The 20,749-nt window shown below is 41.8% G+C and overlaps 1 protein-coding gene across 1 annotated transcript in view; it reads right to left on the bottom strand.

Annotated features, from left to right (window-relative positions):
- Positions 1–20,749, bottom strand: part of SLC35F1 (solute carrier family 35 member F1) — a 248,675-nt gene that overhangs the window by 147,548 nt on the left and 80,378 nt on the right. The window lies entirely within an intron of this gene.

Raw genomic sequence — 20,749 nt, 5'->3', positions numbered from 1 at the left:
TCCAGCTGAAAAAATATGAAATCAATTAGACAAGGTAACTTAGAAATCCTACTGAAGACAAAAGACGTGTAGGAATTACACATTTATGCTTAAGAATAACTTTATACATAGATCATTGACTGATACTCCTTAAATACCATTTGACACCTTCCTGATCAAGCTTCACAGAGTTTTTGAGCAATTCTCCTCAAAGATGAAAGGCCTGGCATTACTTTCTCAGGCTAGCATTGATTTTCAGAAGCTTCATATTGCAACAGTAACATTTATAGTATTTACATCTTTCATGTTATTTGCTAAAATTTATTTAGGAGACAGCTTATAAAGCTTGGTGATGAGTTTGTGGGTCATTGATTTGAGCCCTATTGTAAACTCTTTAATTCCAAATATACAAAAAAGGATTTTTTTTAAAAAGGCAAAAAAAAAATTTTCAGGTTCCTAGTAAGTTTTCCAAATTTTCTTAAAAATAAGGATGTAGATATTTTCATTTTTAAAAAAGAAAGCTAAGATCTCCTTTGAATCCAAGTATTCCAGGAGCTTTTAAAAAATAAATAAATAAACTCACCTCCCTACAATAATTATTATAAATACCTCTGTCAAAATATGGCAAGTTGTAAATTGTAGAACACGTTCTACTAACATGCAAAGATACTGAATGACTGCTTTCCTGTCTAGAGTTAAAGTGTTTATTTTTATGCCATTGGACAAATTGAAAAGCTATCTGCTACAGCAAGTCTCTAAAATGAGTAATCTTATTACATTGACTCAAGAGATGAGAAAGCAGAAGCATACTAACTCATCTGATCTAGGATGCTCCAAAAATATGCAACTAGCATCTGCCAAAAATTCAGAGAAATCCTGGTAGTGGTTGGAGAGAGATGTAAAAGATTTGTTACTGTCGTGCAGTGGCAAATGTCCCATTAATACATGCTGCTCACTTTTCTGTGTCTCTGCTGTCTTTGTTTGTTTGTTTGTTTAAAGAAAAAAAGTTTTCTTTACAACATTCTTTACAAAAGTTTTCTTTACACAACCAAAATTTACTCTTGGTTCTACACCAAATGTCCTGAGTATACAAGGTTCAATTATCCACAGCATGTGTGGGCACAATTACTGATTTATTTATTTTTTTAGTAAGTGAGAGAATACTAATTACAAATCATTAAGAATAAGAAAATCATCAAGAATAAGAAAACATTCTTTAGTTAACACAGGTGTATCAAGTCACCAAAACATACTGGGTCTCTGGTGGAATCATAGATCCTCAAGAAGGTACCTTCAATATCAGGCAGTATTCATTGCAATTAAGTTCCAGTGAGGGATTAAAGTTAAGTCCATTTTTAAGTGTTTTCCTGAGCAGGAAAGATCTATCAAATCAGGATTGTTGGGGGGAAAAAAAAAAAAAAGAAATTTTTGATAAGTTATAAAATTATTGCTGATCAGATAAACAACTTACAGATGTAGCACAGATAAATGTAATAGTTCACACTCACCTGCAATGAATGTGCTGATGCATGCTTTAAGATCATCCATGCATAAACAATATAGCTGTTAAATCATTAATGTACGTATATATTGGAAAAAATATTGAAGGTGGAGATGCAATGCTCCTTAATGATCATGCAATCCAGTTTTTCTATTGGAAAAATTCCCCGTTTCAACACTCAACTAACACGGGTCTTTTGATGATAAGGAAAAAAGCGTGACAATCTGCAGGTAGTCAGAAAGAACCATATTTATTCCCTAGACAATGTCAAGACATTTAAATTTGGGGAGAAAGACTGAAATCTCTAAATTTTCACACAGAGAATAATTGCAAAATATTCAATTCTGAACCCACGGGAATGTTTAAATATGTATTTTGTAAGATAATATTGTAATATCCACTAAGGTAATTTTATAGATTAAGTGTGCTGACTGAATCTCAAGGAATGATTGGAGTAATTTATTTCCAAAACTTTAAACACAATTGACATATTTCTACAAAATGTTCCAGTCACTTGAATAGGAGTTATCTAATGGTAAACTCTTTCATGAGCAGATGTGCTGTCAGTTGCAGAAGGGACCGAGATGGTTTGCACAGCAGGGGAGGAGCATAAAGCCAGCATATGCAAACCTCAAGTCTGACCATGCTGGACTGTCCCTAGGCACAGGCACAAAGAAATAGGTTTTAGGAAATTCTGTAATAGCCTGCTTGAAAACAAGCACTGCCAAACAAACAAACAAGCAAACAAACAAAAAATCATTCGCGCCTCACACACCCAGAGCTCAAAATCAACGTAATCCAAAATTTCCAATGGCAGTCTATCAGTTCTCCCCGACTACTGAAGGCACTGTTCTGAGTGCCTTCTGTAGCGTAACCAACTTTTACGAAAGCGTTACTCTGTGTATTACTGCATGGCAATACTTAAATCAATACCTCTTATCCGCCAGTGCTAGCCACAGCAGATGAGCCCCATCTGGGAAGATGCTGCAAGGACTGAGGGCTGGACTTTGTACAAGCCTTTGGCTCCAGGCTGCAATGCACATTAGCCATAGAAATGGCTAGGAGCCCAGGCAAAACAGAACAGCCTCCCACCTTCTTCTCAATCACCATTTCAATCACAGAGCAATCACCAGCATATGCTGCAAGCACTTCCATGTCATTTCAAGCTTGGCTCAGCATCTAATAGCTTAATTAGGACCAGAAAAGCTGCTATAGATCAATCACAAGAAATGCTAGCATTGAGTTTCACAGCTCCTTCCAGCAGCTGCCTGCTTTATTGTACTTTGGCGTACTTGCACCTCGGAGTCCATACATTCAGTAAGGACATGCAGGTTAAGGCCAAAGAAAACCTTGCACAGCACTGGGCTTGCCCGGCATGGGAAAGAGCTGGTTTGAATCATGTTCTCTTATTTGCGTTTATATTCTGGCATGTAAATTTCAGCCCCAGAATGGGCAAGACTCAGATGAGGAGCACCATCCTCTCAGGAAAGATGCCTGTGTCTAGCCAGGTGATGGGGCAAAGTGTTTCTTTGCAAAAACATTTCTGAGGGAGAGGCTCATTTTCAAAACTGTAACCTGCAATGACCACAGTTTCAATCAGACTTTCAAGCTACTCCTGTAACAGCTTTGATAATTCTAGCGCTCGCTGTAATTTTATTCACTGATTGATCCATTTAGAGTCCAGACTTGCTTCTCTAAGGACTGACTGTACTATAGGCTTCTCTTTTTGAACATTGTTATAGCTGTATCTTGCTTTTTTGTCCTTATTTAAGTGAACATACCTAAAGAACTAACTTGCTATGCTGCTGACCTTGAAGAGGGCTTCTGCAAAACCATTTCATTTAAAAGAAAGGAAAGAGAAAGATTGGCAATCTGAAAATCACCCCTACAAAATAAATATTAATTAAAAAATACCTCAACACCTGATGACATTAAAGAAATCCAAATGAGTGCTTTAAAACTACCAGATGTCACTTGTTAGTGTCCTTCTGAACTCAGGTCAATGTAGAGGTGTATCACTGCCTGTTTAATTGCGTGTGGAGGTTTGAACTAGAAGAAGCCCTTTTAAATGGAGTGCAAGACTAAACCAAGACTAGGAGTGCATTCCGTCAGACAAAAAAAAAAAAAGAAAAATTCTTCAAAAATAATTTCTGTTGGAGAACAAACTTATTTTCATTGCTGCCATGTGAAATGCAACTAAACTACTTTCTTTTCTTTTGGCTAAGTGCGTTGCTATATAACGAAGAAATGCAAGTCTGTATATAGGCCCCAGCTCAACACAATATCCAAGTTCGTACCTAGATGATAGCGACACATTAGAAAATCTACTAACCGGATGTCAGAGGCTTCATGCAACTAACCAAAGACAATGATGACTATACATTGTATGTATACATACACACACAAACACACATGCCAGATTATTCAGTGTTTTCCTGTTGGTGCTATTTGCACACCTAATTATAGCATTAGTCATTTTAACATTTTCATTACACTTTCGAATGCAGACTGGGCTGCAGTCATGTAAGTCATACAGCTCCTACAGGAAAAATGTGGTTTATGGGACCGCTGTCTCTAGTGTACAGTTTAATAATGTTAAAAAGATACCAGCATAAAAGTAATGGGTACATTTTTCATGAAGGGAGCATTACATTTCCACTTAATGGGGGTTTAAGCAGTTATTTCTCTATTATTACTATACTGCTAAAACTAATGCTCAGTAGCCCACTGTATGATCTGAAGGAGAATCCAAATTACTATCAGTGCTAATGATAAATATCCTCAGAGAGTAAATAACTTCTGAATGTGGTGGCAGTCCTAATCTGACTGATTGCATTTCAGCTAGTGTAGTGAAATACTTTTTTAGTGAAATTTTTAGTGAAATTTCTTCACAGATATCTATTTGCCATTTCACACTGCCTCCTCTTTCTTCACCGTTCACATTTCTTGTCTTAAAATACTCTCCCTAAAATATTAAATATATCTTTTGAACACATCTGCTTTGGATCAGCCACAGCGAACATAAAAGGGTCTGAGTTTGGGTTCAGTGTTCTGGTTGAGAGCACAGGCAGGCAAATAATGCAACCGCCAGAAGGAAGGGGCTGTAATGTGCAGGCAGGGATGTGGAGGAGCAGGCACTTGGGAAGGGAAAGCAAGGCAACAGAAGCATTCTGCACATTAATTTGCAAAGATTTACTACCTAGGTCACCGCGTACACAGCCTGTAGTTCCTCACCTATGTTTGTAAATAGCTTTTCAAGGTTTTTCATGACAACATGACAAATATTTCTCCCAAATTTGCATTCTCTGGAGGATGACTTGAAGGTTCTTTTGAACATATAGAATAACACTTCCCCCACTTTTTGTTCAATATTTGCTTTTATCTGACTTGTTTTCATGCATCATATTTCACAATATTGATAGCTATAATTTGTCCATCACTGACTTAATCACAAAAATTTCCTTCAGTGCCTTGGCCCAACATAACATTGTCTGGGATCCAGCTGTGCACGATCACAGAAAGCCTTTACCCACGTTGCTCATGGGCAGAGCTGTACCCATGAATAGTTAACCATTCATATATGGGTTTATACACTTGTCTCATTACTAACAAAATAGAAAGGTTTTATTGAGTAAAACATGATCTATGATTTACAAAAATGTCAGAAACAAACTTTTTAAACAATCATTGAAAGATATATTCCATTCCAGGTAAGCAGATAGCAATTTGATTGCAGGTTAATGTGACTTAAAACTTCCCAAGCCTGAGTTCCTTACTGCACGTTACCTTTGCTGATTCCTGATAAAAGACCCAGGGTTAATGCCAGTGCCCTTAAACTGGCACAAAAGACATGTACGATCACCATGTTACGTAAAAGCTGCCTTAAGAAGCAAAAAGATTCTACCCACAAATTTCAGCTGGCCTCTTTCCCTTGACTTGCCTGTACCGGGCTCTAGAGGAAGGCATGAAGTTCCCTGCAGCCTTGAGAAGAGTGAAGAAAGGAGGCGTATATTGTGCCCAAAATGTACAGTTAAAAATCTGAGAAGGAAGATGGGCAGTGAAGTTGTACTAACTGTACAGCCCTATTCAATAAATGTATCATACTCCTGCCTTATATTTCCCACTTCTTAAAATTAACATTTTTATATGGGAATTTAAGAGAATCCCCAAGGCACTTGAGGGATTAGCCATTGTTCATTTTTTATTAAGTTATAAAAAGAAAATAAAACGATCTTTGTGGCCATTTCAAGATGCTTCAGACAGGCTGTAAAGTGAGGGGGTCCCTTGAGCTATTCCTTTGTCTAATGGACCATTTGTCTTCTGTGGTATTTTTCTTCATAGCATGGAGCATACAGCTCAGATCCCCTTTAATTCATCTTGACTAAACCATAAGTCAGTCCCTGCACTGTGACAGAGTCATGGGAAGAACAAATCATTGCAGAAAACAAGCGATAATTATGTTGCAGCATAGTTACTGGTTTGGATGTCAAGTTACAACCCACTCCCCAAATGTCCTTCTGCTGCTTGCCATACATGTTCCTACAATAAAATCAAAGACCTTCAAGTCCCACCAGAGCACTTGAAAAGCTGGCAAGCCATGCCAGACTGCCTGCAAACTTTACGGGGTCCATGAGGCAGGCAGCAATGATAAGATGACACTATCTGTAAGGGATATGGATGAGAATTTCCTCTGTAAACCAGACACGCACAACACCTGTCCAAACTCAGCTCTAACCTAAGGGTCAGGCTTTTAGGAACTGTTTAGGCTTGTAAGACAGTCCTCCCACTGAGAGAAAGGATGACAGCAAGGACGAACCTACAATGACCGATGCTACTGCATTACCTACCATGCCACTAGGTGCTGGTGGAATAAGGAAAGAGGAAAGTGGAATAAAAAAGTCAAGCTCTTGGACTTGTGAGAGAGTTGTGCCCATGGATGTTGGAAATAGCCCAGCTATGGACTTAAAATCAAGTAAAACGACAAAACCTACAATCTAAAAAGAGCAACCCTTTGGTCATGTCACTCTGTCTATGGCATTACTCTGTCTTCAGTGGGAAGGAACCAGAAGATAGTGGGGGCTGCTGGCATGTCTGTCCCCTGCAAATCCTGTCCCTGCAGTCCTCCTCATCACAGCTCAGTCAGCCTTTGCCTCACCTAAAGTTCAAAATGATGATGCCGCTTGTAACCCTGAGAGAAAACCCAGCCACATAAAAATATACAAGCAAGAGATGCTGTTGCCAAGCATTTTATACAATTTTACAGTAAATGACAATTCTAAAATATTCTACAATATTATGTCTGTGCTGGTGTAAATCTTCATTCACATAGTGCAAATTATATTGCATGCTCTTTGGTCTTATAAGCTATTTACAGTGTTAAACAAAGATTGGAGCAGCTCTGAATTTAAAAAAAAAGAAATGAAAAGGAAAAGGAAAAGGAAAGGGAAAGGGAAAGGGAAAGGGAAAGGGAAAGGGAAAACCAACTTTCAGTCAGGAGTTCCACAAAGACTTGGGATACTGGAGACTGTTCAAGACATTTCCATCATTTGCCATCACTCTTTGTAGACACTTCTCATCCAGTCCTGGGAGCAGTGCGATAGGAAGCTGGCACAGCTATGCCACATGACAGGCTGAGAAACACTTGCTGCCAAATCAGTCACCAGTAGCCCTGGGGAGAGATGACTTTTCCTCCATTTTATACCATACTGTGTCTGTGCCTAAACGTTCAGACAGCAATGGCAATTTTTTTTCGCCATGCACCCTACCTAGCAAGTGCCTACCAGCAATGTCTGTCTGATCAGAAAGGGTACAACTATTAATCAAAACAAAAGTGTATCAGGCCAGCTGACAGCAAGACAGGAGGAAAGAGCAATGTCTCAACCATGAAATAACACAGCAAGAAGTTTTATGTATGGCTTCATTTGCTAAAGTCCTTTCGCCTGTTGACATTTAGATCTTTTTCTCTAGCTTAATTTCTTTTAACATGAGAACGTGTCTTCAAGTTTCAGGATCAAGGGGAATGTGTACTCTTCGTGCTCGGTTCAATTTGTTAACCTTCTCTCCTGTGGATGCAGTTGTACTAATACGTGTTATTTTCTTTTTTTGTATACTAAGAGCTGGTACAAAATGTCTTTGTTGTGGTATAGCTGCATTCACATAAGCAACACGAACAATTTAACCATATCTGTAATACATGTTGCTGGTATGAACAAAGTTTTGTAATGACAATGAAAAGGAATAGAACACAACCTTTTATTTTTAAACCAGGACCACTTAAATAGTTAGTCAAGACCTCACAAAGTAATTAACTACATGGGAAATAACTGGCATATTAACTTGAAAAAAATACTTCCAAACAGACTTACTTTCTATGGTAATTCCCCTATGACAAAGTTATTAGAAAGATGGGAAAAGAAGGAGCTGGGCTAACGCTATTTCTAGATGTGCATAATCTTCTATATCTCAGAGCTGAGGGGAAAAAAAAAGAAGAGCTGCAGAGAAAAAAAAATAAAGAAAACGAATCCTTAGACTCCCTGTCTCCTCTCAGAGGTAAAGCCTGCAGGGCTTTGACATATTTCTAATATTTCTCCTCAAGGTTGCCAAAGGCCATCTGGTTCGCTGCATGGGGACCACCGCATCCTCATCTGTACACATACCCCCTGCGCATCCCTGCGCCGATCTGCCCACTGCTGCCAGCTCCTCTCCTCTGCAGCTCCACAGCTTGCAGGCAGAGACCCACATCATCTGCACACTGATGGCTTTGCAGAGGGAAGACAGGGTTTGCCCTTGCATTTGTAAAGCATATAAAAAGCTTGGTGAAATATTCAAGGAGGAGGAAAACCTTTGAACTCGGTCACATTCTGGGCTAGGCACCGTAGGAGTAACCTGGTGTCTCTCCATAATCAGTCACCGTTTGCTGAGGGCCCCTCGCCTTGAGGTGAGTTACTATGAGATGGCATTTCAGACAGAGCAGCTCAAATACAGATGAGTAACAGCTTAAGTATTTGATTACAAAACGGGAAATAGTTGCAAAAAGGGAAAAACAGCAAGACTCATAACAGAGATCAACCTGAAACTCACATACAATGCCAGTGGCTGTGCAGGTTGCTTTCCTGGGGCTTGTCTCTGTAGGGAACTACTCTCAGCATATACTCCAATTTTCCAAATGTAACCTTCGAGAACCAACACCTTCCCTTGGTCTCCATTTATCAGTTAAAGCCTTCTTGCTGGAGTGAGTACTCAGTTTCATGAACCTTCTAGGCATATCTGGGTCCCTGACTTCTCCCTTGCTCCTATTCAACTCCTTCATGTGAGCGTATGCTGTCATCCTCTGACAGACAAAATGCAAGGGAAATATTGTTTGACTTGACCAAAACAAAACCACTCAGAAACTCTTTTGGATGCAAATGATTCCTTTTCAACTTGCTTTCCTGTCTATGAGGCTTGGTTTCATCCAACATCTGTCTCTCTTCCCCATGCAATGTAAATACATCACTTGAGGCTCATCTGGAAACTGTAACCAGCTCTCCTCAAAGCCATTTTTGTACAAATGCATCACAGTCCTGTCAGCGTACCTTACAAAATGTAAGCCTTAGGAACTGCTTATACACATCTTATACACATATGCACATTTTATTGACTGAACTGTTTCCAGTTTGTCCCTAGAACTGCAAAAACTCGAAATGTGGCACCAACACGCATCTGAGCCTGGTGGTATGGGGACCAAGCAATTCTCTCCCTTCCTCTACGCACTGAGAGTGCTAGGGGACTCAGCACAAGTTTGAATGCTTCTTCCAAAATACCTTTTTTTTTTTTCTTTTTAATTTAACTGAAAGGGAGAAATATTCCAAGACAGTTTTCTCATTGATTCTCCCTAAAGGTCCCTTTCTTACGTTCTTTCATAAAGCCAAAGGACATCATGATGTAGCGTAGCACCTGCGGAGTATCAGACATGACCTGTGATCCTTTTCTGAAAATTTCATTTTTTGCAAATTACATCTTTTGGGGATTTTATTTGTGCATGTCCTTATATTAAAGTCTTTTTGCTGTAGAGATAGGTCTGCTCACAATTTAGGGATTTTTTTTTTTTAACCTCAAGTTAATTGACCAACAATTAACTGGAGCTCTTTAGTGTCTTTGAAAAAGGAAGCCAGAATTCCCCCCAAACATTTGTTATGGGCTACAAATATTTGCAGTTTGGCTTAATCTGATCCCTAAGGTAAACCACAAATGTTTGTTGTATACATTTGAAGATTGCTCTAATTCACAGGAGACAGAGGGGTTTCACTTTCTGGAGAAGCTCAGCATTGATGGGGGTTGCTCTTTGGCTTTTGGTACTGTGTTTTTGGTTAAAAACACTGGAAACAACTTCAGAAATGCTAGCTCTTGAGCCTATGCTTACGCTGCTTCAGTAAAATTATTTTTTCATTTAAAGCAAGCTGGAATTTAACTGTAATAGATCCTATATCTACCCAAAGATAATTCTAAGGAACTTAGATACTAAAATAAAAATATCTATAAATATTAGGCACCTGAGTAGTGCAAGATACAGGGAGTATTTTTAGGAGTACTAATGAAATAGAATACATCATGTATATAAACAACCAAAGAAGTATTTTGTGATTTGTATTATTTGATTATAAGCAACTTGTAGTAATGGTTTATGAACCCTCATCCTAATACTCTCTACAATTTCACAACCTCAAAGCCAGAATATATGCAACCTCCTCTTCCACTTGAATTTCATTAGCATGTGAAATATGCTAATAGATCCATTCAGTTTACATGTATGTTTATTTACTTGACTGGAGTAAGGCATCATGTATATTACAGCAATTAACTTTTATCATGTTACAGACTAGAATTGCAAGTAGTTCTTTCTCTATCCTGACACGAACAGACACTCCTTTCTCAAGAAAGTCATCTAAAAGGGTTCATACCAATTTTTTGCTTTCCTTTTAGCCCATCAAAAGTCTACTACTTCATCTACAGCTAATGTATAAAGTAACTTTTTCAAGTTAAGAAGCAAAACAGACTTACTGAATGAAGTAACTGGACATAAAGTGCATAAAGTGAGAGCAGAGCCTGCAATCATCTCACTAATTACTTATAAAAAATTTTATATCATCATTCTGCAATAATATGGGCCCATAAGAGGTGCAAAGGCAAAGGTGTTTCCAACTGCAAGGCAAACACTGTAAGCAGCTTCTTTTACAGTCCCTGGAAGTTCCTGCTATAACCAAACATTAATATCCCTTTCAAGGAACATACTAATGCCTCCTTAAACAAGCTATTAAATTCAGACGAAAAATGTTCTGGTCCTGGAGTTTTATTATTGTTCACATTTAGTATAGCTTCAAAGAATTTTCCCTCCATGATTTATCACAAGGAGTTTGTCAGTGTTTGAAGATCTCCCACTTCAAGATATGTTTGAATAACTTTTGGTGGGATATCTGAAATACCCATGTTTTTAGCCATAACCAGGCAAATTTAGCAAATGTGTCTGTTTGACAGACATACCTGCATTTATAAATGCATGTTATTATATTGAATGTAACAGAACCTTCGACAAAATTTGATATAAATGGTAAAAAAAAGGCAGTGCCTGTAACATGGTATTATTCTGCTAATTTCAGGAAATCAGATAAACTTTGTGCATTAATACAATGAACAATAAAAAGTTTTCCATTTGTAATGGTTTGTTTTGCTTCTAATATTTATAAGCAACTGCCATGTAAACATTTTAAATTTTCTAAATAAATATTTAAAAAAAATAATATACAAACTCAAATCAACAAAGAAGTATCCTATGGTCTATTTGCTTTTATAAAAAACATTTGTTTGCAGATGTTTAAGATTATTGGTATATCCTTTGTTATGATCAGGAACAAATAAGCCAGTAGTTTAAAAAAAAAAAACAATGACTTGACTTAATTTACTGAGACATGAACCAAATCCTCAGAAATGTCTACAGCTGAAACATGTTGCAGACCCACTTCACAATAAGTGATCTATACCAAAATCTGTGTGACCAGTGTGCCTGCCCATCACCAATTCTGTGATACTGCTCCTCTTGCCTTCCCCCTGTCCAGTCCCACAGCACTGCAATCTTTGGAAATAAGCATTAAGGTCAGACATCTTCTGGTACAGAACTCAACTGCCATGCTGCATGGTTTTTTTTGGTACACCAGACAGGGACATCACAATCCCATACTGCCTGTCTTTGCAGATCAGAAAAAGGGGGACACTGAGAGGGTTATTAATGGGGTTGGACAAGTAGACCCACATTCTAACTCTTCACTCCCCTCTCACATACATGCATACATCCTGGTGCTCAGCACAGGAAGGGCTATTTCTTCACAATCTGTAAGGCTCTGGGGATCAATGTAGAAGGCTCACTAATATTAATATGGGATAGTCTGAAAACAACCATAAAGCCGAGCTCTCTATGATAACGTCTATGGAACATTTCCATGATGGTATTGACATCTGTGCATTCTTGCGTCTGCTTTCTTCATATTTCTTAAGACAGTCTGATGGAAGATGGTGAGTTATAGCTCCATCAGCTGAAGAATGGTAGTGGTATGTGCTTTCAATACGCTGAAAGACAGATGGAGAAATCTGGTGCCAAGGCTGATGACAAATATCCACCTCTTATGACAAAATAACTGCTTGCTGTATTGTATATGACCTTTATGAGACCCAGAGAAAGAACCTCAGAGATGGATGGTAGAAAGCAACAAGCAGTCTAAGGTGTTTAACACATACTGCACAGTTCTTTTTTAAACCTACAATACTTACTGGAAGATGAAGGCTGTGCAGTTTGGGGCCATTGCTGCGATGAAGACTATGCTGCAATAGTCTTTAGTGTTTTCAGGACAATGCCCACATATTCTTTGATGGGTTGACAAGATCAGGGATTTCATAAACCATATATGATAATGACAGCAGTGGCAGAACCTTCTATCGACACACAGTCATGCTTATCATAAAGGCTGTGGAGCCTGAAAGGGCGCATGGGGGTCCTGTGGCTGCTCCTTACACTGTTAATGCTGATGAAGCTTTCTGGCTCTGCAGAAATGAAAATCAGCAGAATGTAAGATGGAGAAGTTTGCTTGGAAGCTTCTGTAGGATCTGGAAAGGCCATAGCACTCTCAATCATGAGTTGTAAAGAAGATATAGACGTGTCATTTTTCTTAAGTGAGAACATCTGGAGATGTCCAATATAATTACTTTTTTCCTAGCAATGAAGCATAAGGTTAAGCTGTGCAGCTTCAAAGCCAACACGAGTAATTTGTTCAGCCCATAAGAACTGAACATCCAGATGTAACAAACAACACAATGGGGAAGGGATTCTCAAACAACTCCACAAAACAAATAAGGTACAAAAGGCACATTTAAGAAGTGATTCTTTCCCCGGTTACTTTCATTTACTAGGCCAAGGTAAGCAACGACAGCTATCAGGCTGAAGAGCAAATACAGACGTACTGCTTTGTTTCTGGCAAGTGAAAAGCACTAACTGCCCCCGACTGATGTACAAGTAAAACCTGCAGTTTTCCCTGAAGCAGAGGGAACCTCTGCGAGGCAGAAATTCACAGACTTCCACTAGGACCCACCTGACCTCACTGTACTCAGGCATCCGACAGACTCCCCTGCGCAGCCCAGCCACAGGCAGCAGAGGGCTCTGGCCTGTGCCCGTTGTGCCGGGTGTGGCGCCCGGTGCAGGGGAGGCTGCTGCAGGCCCGTGCCCCCACATCCAGCCAGCAGCAAGGTGGATGCACAATGTACACACAACATCATATAAACGTACATATGTGGCCAGCAGCGCCCCAGCACAGATCAAGGTGACAGCATTGACACAAAGATGAATGGCACTTAGCCTGGCTGGACAAGTGCATTGACGAGCCGCTTGTTTATACGTGACCAGTCCCTTTACACACTTTTCCTCTACTTGTCCACTTTTCCATTTCCATAATGTGCCCACACCCCTGGCAGCGAACCCTCAGTCTGTGGTGATCTAAGGACAGGGTCTCCTGCAGGCTCATGGTAGTAGGAGTCACCCCTGGCCTGTGGGACTAATGCCCTGGGGTGCTCGTGTCCCTGACTGGGTTATTGGGGTGCCCCTGCCTGGAGAGTCCCTTTGCTCCTTCCTCTGTGCCCAGGCAGCTGAGCCTTTAACCAGCCACAGTTAACCATGTGGTGTCCAGGGAGGCTGTGAAGGACGAATTTTTGCCATCAACATTTTGCAGCTTCAGCATAAGACTAGATTAACACCTGAGTTCTGAAAGCTCCCCCGGAAGATGAACTTGCAAGGAACAGTGGCCAGCATGGAGGCAAGGAGCTGACATCCACTCATACCAAGTAGGCACAGCACAGGACAAGCAGTGAGCATGCAGCCGGGACAGCAGGGACATGGAGGGGCTGCAGATACATGGCAGCATGTCCAGAAGCAAATTTCAAGTGTATGTGAGCTCTTAGTTCAAGAGTTTTGCCCCCAAAAACTAAATCCATTAAAAAAAAATACAGTTCATGAAAACAAAAACAGCTTTAACCAAAACATACCAACAGGTTGTACAAGCCTTCCCCCCCCCCAAAAAAAAAAAAAAAAAGAGAGAAAAAAACAAAAACAGAAGGGCTGTCAGCATGTCTAAGCTATCAGCAACTTCCCTTCATTAAATCTAATTGGTACACATTAGCAATTTCAATTGACGCATGCAAAGAAAAGCAATTTCACATGGGTGATGGGAGCCTCTAGCCAGTCTGGAGTAGAGGCTGATTCCTCTGTCTATTTACACCCCACTTTGAAATGTAAAAACTGATTGCTGGTAACATCAGCCTTCCTGTAGGAGCTGGGCCAACTCCATACTGGTGGCAAAAAAATACAAATTCTGCATGTACTTTGGATTTTAAGAGGCACTTGTTCTTCACCAACGCTTGGCTGATGGGACAATCTGAGATACATTAATAGCTGCTGGTTGACTATTCACAAACCAATCATGCAAGTAGATTGGAAATAACTTCTTTAAAAGCAAGCTTTTGAAAATATTGGGTTGGTATATAGACTACGCATGTTATATTTCTAGAGGGAAAAAACCCTGCATGTTCAGACAATAAATTATTTTTTGAAATTAATGAACTTATATGAAAAGTATTATCAAGAATCAGCTAAAATTGGTGACCATACAGTAAAGAATTAATAACATTAAAATGTTGATACTGCTGATAGAATCATTAATGTTGGAAAAGACCTCCAAGATTACCTGGTCCAACCATGCCCCTACCACCAATATCACCCACTAAACCATGTCCCTATGCACCAGGGACTGTCCGGTTGATTTCCATTTGTGGGTTTGACGCTGCTGTCTGGTTTACAGCCACGGCTGGGTCCCACGCTGTGTTCCGGACTATGGGCACGCCTCTGCTCCACGCGGCTGCCTGCCTGACGCTCCTGCCTTCGCCCCACACCACCACTGTGCCGCTGGGAAGGCCCAGGCCCCCTGTCGCTGTATGGCTGAGGGGGCGGCCTGTTCCCCGCCTCGTTGCGGTGCCAGTGGTACCGCCTGTAGGTGTCTGTGGGCTGTGCGCCAGAGGTCCCTTGGGCACCGGTGTCAGTTGTGCCACAGGCGCTGTCCCTCTGCCCATGACACTTCTCGTTAGGTGCATTCCTTCTCGGTGCTTCCTTGGACTGCATCGCTGTCCTCTCACACCGAGGAGGCCTGCCTCTCGCCTTCCTGCTTCTGGTCTTCTTCCTGCCACACAAGCCGGCTGTCGGAGTGCCTAGAAGCTCAGCAAGTGGTGGGCCAGCTGCAGGGGTCCTGTTTTATAGGGCCCAGAGCAAGGGCAGGGCAGTGGTGGCCACTGTGACCTCAGCAAGCCTCTGTGATGGAGTGGCCCACACGTGGCCAAAGGCGGCTGTGTTGGGAGCGGCCTGGAAGATGCCCTCACGTGGAAGAAGGAGGAGGGTTGGGGGGCCTGAGGGCCCCTTTTCTGGGGCTGGCTCCCCCGGGCCATTTGGCTTGCCAGAGAGAAAGGCTGCCCCTCGGCCACAGGGACTGCCCTCCACCTCCCATCCTGTGCTCTGGGTTTAGTTTTAACACTGGCTTTTAGGTAATTAAAATTAATTTACGGAAAAGAACGGAAGCAAGGTGCATCTTCAGCCCTAATTCCCATGTGCACTTTCTGCTCTGAGTGAAGAATTTCTTCATCACATCTAATCTAAATCTCCCCTCCATTTGTTCAAAGCCATTATTCCTTGTTCCATCGCTACACTCCCTGATGGAGTTCCTCTCCAGCTTTCTTTTAGGCCAGTGTTATGGGTTAGGTTAGGTGGCAAAGCTGCAGGACCTTGCAAATTGCAGCCTTATCTACCTTGTTGCGCATGTTCCACATGACCTTTTCCAGCTCAGGCTCTAGCCTCTAATCGGTGTAACATACAATCATAGAAACATTAAGGTTGGAAAAGACCTCCAAGATCATCTGGTCCAACCATAGCCCTACCACCAATGTCACCCACTAAACCATGTCCCTAAGCACCATGTCCAACCTTTCCTTAAACACCCCCAGGGACGGTGACTCCACCACCTCCCTGGGCAACCCATTCCAATGCCTGACTGCTCTTTCTGAGAAGAACTGTCTCCTCATTTCCCACCTGAACCTCCCCTGGTGCAACTTGAGTCCGTTCCCTCTTGTCCTATTGCTAGTTATCTGCGAGAAGAGGCCAACCCCCAGCTAACCACAACTTCCTTTCATTTGTGCATATGGAGAATATTGGTTCAGGAAATTATTCCAGCATGTGCTTAAATCTCTCTGAAGTGAACTCTGAATTGAAGTGCACGCCCAGAGTTAACTGAATATTTTGCAGCCTTTCTAGGTACGGGAGCGGAACTGGGGCCATAATCTTTAACTATATGATCCTATATTCTTCCAGTGCTATGACATTTCTTACAGGACAATCAGCATCTCTCTCTGCTGTGTGTACTCTTTGGCTGGCATCAAGATAAGCATAATTTATGAAAGTAATCTCACCCCACAGTGAATTTTACTTCCAGGTCATTTTACAAATTAATGAAAATTGGAGCGGTACTGAAAGTTGGCTACGTGCATACCCCACTTTAACTTGCACCTCCTGAGTTATTGCAGCTTTACAGACGGGGCTTCAGGACCCATCTATCAGCCCATCTGAACTGGGAACTGCTACTGTCAAAAGATCCATGGGTACCCCACTCCTGAGAGAAATGGTGTCTGGATCCATGCACTGCAACAGCTTGTGCGATAACAGCTTTCCTTTTGGGGAATTGTGAATGTCTGCAGTCGCTTTTCTGCCATCTACCCCTTTTCACACTAGTTTTCAATCACTGCCATCTCAGCAACAGCATGTATCACTGCTGGCCTTTGTTTTAGAAAGCTGATTTCCATTCTCCAACACCCCCACCTCCCAACTGATGTCTCAGCAACAATGATCCTACTCAGAAGCACAGTATTCTGCAAGACCTGTACATATGTGTAGATACACATATATAGAAATCACTGACAATTATGAGAGAACCAAATATACTCAAATAGATCAACGCTATAGTTGTATTTGCCTTTTGTGCAGATAAATGATGAATTCATATTTGTGGAAGCAAAGCCACCGGCTGCTTAACAAAGCAACTCAGCACACTAACACGTGAGGAACCAGCCGCAGCACTCCTTGAACGTGGCCTGCTGCTGTGGCCAGCTGACAAAGGCACGATGGCACTTGCAGGTCCATGGGGTGACCACCACGAGTATGCCGCACTGTTATGCAGATTGCAGGCAGCAGCAGTGATCCCAGGGTTTCCCAGTGCGAGAGGGCTTTCAGACAAGCGCAAGAGGGGATGCTTTCCCAGGCTGATATACTGACCACTGGTGGGTTCGCACTAACAAATAGTATTCTTGGGGATCTGACTTAATCTTTGCTTCTCTGGCTGGAGCTATACAAAAAGCAAACAAAGAAAACAAAGAAAGATTTAAGTAGCATGTGCCCTGCCACCATTCATCCCACTCAGGGGCTGCTATCGAGCTTAACTAATAAGTATAATCAGCTCTGAACATTAACTTCTGAATCTTTTGGCAAAAGCTTTCAACTGCTCTTAAGATGAGGCAGAATACAGGTTAGGGGTGAAGGCTCCTTCTCCCTCGGCACCCCCTCTCTCACCTCCGGGCAGGTCTTGGACCAGTCCCAAGAACAGTGCTGGCATGGAGCTGCTCTTTTCTTATGCCGCAACCATGCATGAATACAGGCCAGATACAAAGAGCGCATTGTATCAGCTTTGTTGGGGATGTTGTAGCCTCTCTTTCCCCCGACAAGTTATCCTCCCGAACCAGGCAGCCCACTGCAGCTGCACGGGAAGGCTGCAGTACAGAAGGAATATTTTACAAGTTCCAAAAATAATTCTTGTGAGAAGTGAGAAGTTCTATTTGAATCCTGACAGAGTAACAGACAGGCTGAGGCTGGATGGAGCACAAATAAATCAGAGAAATAATGACAAAGGCAAACGTGCAGTGCTGTGCTATTGAAAATTAGAGGACCTAGACAAGGTAGAATAACTCCAGTCTGTGGGAGAATTGTGCATTTTTTCTCTCCTACACAGGGCAAGGGAAGGGAAGAGAGAGAGAAAAGAAAAGGGAAAGGGAAAGGAAAGAGCAAAGAAGTCATGATAATCAGAGATCTTTGAATTATACCTGAACCCAAAGCACACTGGACAAGTGCTAACTTTTTGATGAAGTCCTCGAAGCATGCTGATAAACAGGCTTGAGGAAATGAAGAGCACTGCTGTTAAATGAAAACAAGAGGCAATCAGCACATCAGAGTCGCAGACCCAATACATTTAATATCAGCATCCCAAACCAAATGTACTCAAGATACAGAGATCACTTCTGAAAAACTGGAAAGCTGTTCCTCACACTTCAATAGGTAATTGTACAGCAGCAGACCACTCTGTAAAGAGCTGCTGGGCTCGTATTGCTATTACTATTTGGAAAAGTTGGTCATAGATTCTGTAATGTTGACAGTGACTTTCCTTGAATTGTATGTTCTGGAGTTCAGATTTCCATTATGTTTTCATTGCAGTGAAATTAAATTAAAACTGATCAAACGATAGCTGAGGATTACATCCTATTTTAAGAGTCTGTTCTTTCACTTTGAGCTAAAATGAAACATTGCCAAGGGCTGGCAGAAAAATAGCAAAGGAAGAACATGATTAAAAAGGAAAGCATTATTACAAAGACAAATGGCACATTTCGCATGTCAGCTATTAAATATACTTACAGACTGTATAAAAATAATACACTCAACTACTGAAAAGGTGTTTTCAGGCAGGGCTATAAGATTACAAGGAGGTACTGGCACCATTACAGGGTCAGAGCACTTTACCTCCAGGCAAGGGGAATCAGAGACAGGCTTTGTATTGTACATTGCTGCCAATCAATCGGGGAGAGAGGGAAAGAGCCTCAAATGGCAGCTCTTGCTGAGGTGTCAGGGGCAACACGTCTTCACGTTTCACTCCTCCTGGTAACTCTCGCTGGCATGACCCATATGCCGAGCCTCCGTCTGTGCTGCGCCACACGTGCCCTGTGTCCATCCCCAGTACTGGGTGGGTGGGTGGAGGGAACAAAAGCCAAAACTGGTCCACAGGGTTGGAAACCTCTCTCTTATGTTTAACAAAGTATGAAGTAGAGATCGCTTGCTTTATTTCCCTGCATTTTGAAGGGCTGTGCATGCAGTTAACTGTTGCTGAGATTTTTGACATCTTCTCCTGTATGCACAGGGGGTGTGAAGGGACTCTGCAGGAACACAACAGATACATGGCTCACATCGAAATGGCTAATGTCAAAGCTCATGGGCATGATAGCTGCACAGCCTCTCAAGACACTCCCTGGATGTGTGAAAGCTCAGCCCAGGCTCCCTCTTGACAAGCATATGTTTTGAGTCAGGCTAGGCTAGTTAATGCTCTGGTCTGTTTGAAAGTCATTAGAAATTAAGCTTTTTAGCTTTTCATTGTTAACTTTTTTTTTTTTTTTAAACTGCAAAATATTTCTTAATTGCATTAAAATAATGCAGGATTTTCCATTAATGCTTTTAAAAAGTGCATTAACATCTTGAATGAAAACTCTGCTCCAGGTATTTTCTTTGGGTCTCAAACTCCAGCAGCATTAGAGCATGGTTTGACCTTGGTTTGTTCTGTTTGTTGGGTCATTTAAGCCTGAAAATCAAGGTGACATTTGGGTCAGGTAATGGGCCTGTATGAAAACTGCAAAGATAGGCTTTTGTGAGGCAATTTGATTGAGTGAGACTGGAGTGCTTCTGAAAGCATGTGCAGGTGGCACCTATGGTCACTCGCTCAGGAGAGGGAGACGCCCAGGCCAGCAGTGATGCCTCCACCCAGCAGGGACAGATGACAAAGGGCAGAAATGGGAATCAATTCACTGCAATCCAGCACTGCTGTAACGCAGCCAGTGTCACATCACTAGTTAAGAAAAAAGAAAACCTATTTAGCTGACACTTGCTTTGTGTGCCATTAAGCCGGACTCTGCCTTTGCCCGCACTTGTGCAGTTGGCACGTATGTTAATTCACGAAAGGGTACAGACAGGCACCCGTGCTCCTGCAGCCTTTCCTTTGGTTTCAAAGGGAGCTGGGGCTGGCACAGCCACCCCAAGTCCTTCTTTATTCCCCTTGTAAATGGCTGTCGCTGCGTGCCCAAATGGCACATCCTTTGAAGTTGCAGAGGAAAGGAGGGGGGCAGAGGGGTATTTGCTTTCCTGAGTGAATTAAAGCGGTTCTGAAAGAAGCCAAATTTGCAATTCTGAAAACCAGACTCCTCTATAAGGCAGGCCAAGGCAAGAGCAGCGGGCAGGCGGCGGGCCTTCCCGCACCTTCTCCACAGTGCCCTCGAGAGAAACCCCTGCGAGGCGAGGGCGAAGGCTGGTCCTGCCAAGGGAGGTGGCAGCCCAGAGCCTTGGTGGCTTTTGTCATTTGTACAGCTGTCCTGTAGCAACTGGGCTGCTGCCATGCACCCGCTCGCCACCAGACGTTTAACAGCTGCCTAATAACAACCAGCTTTGCTCATTACACACAGAGGCTGGCTTGAACGAGGAATTCAGAGGAGAAGTACAGATTAAATTACCAGCTCCCTGAACTAGACGGCCTTCACCTAATATTGTTAAAGCCTTATGTGAAATAATACAGGATGAATTGTGAACCTTCTTATTGGTTTCTGGGTAGACAGCTTTAAATGCTAATCGTAGCT

Source organism: Cygnus olor, chromosome 3, assembly GCF_009769625.2.
Source record: "Cygnus olor isolate bCygOlo1 chromosome 3, bCygOlo1.pri.v2, whole genome shotgun sequence".
Lineage (NCBI taxonomy): Eukaryota > Metazoa > Chordata > Aves > Anseriformes > Anatidae > Cygnus > Cygnus olor.
This window is presented reverse-complemented; position numbering and strand designations above follow the sequence as displayed.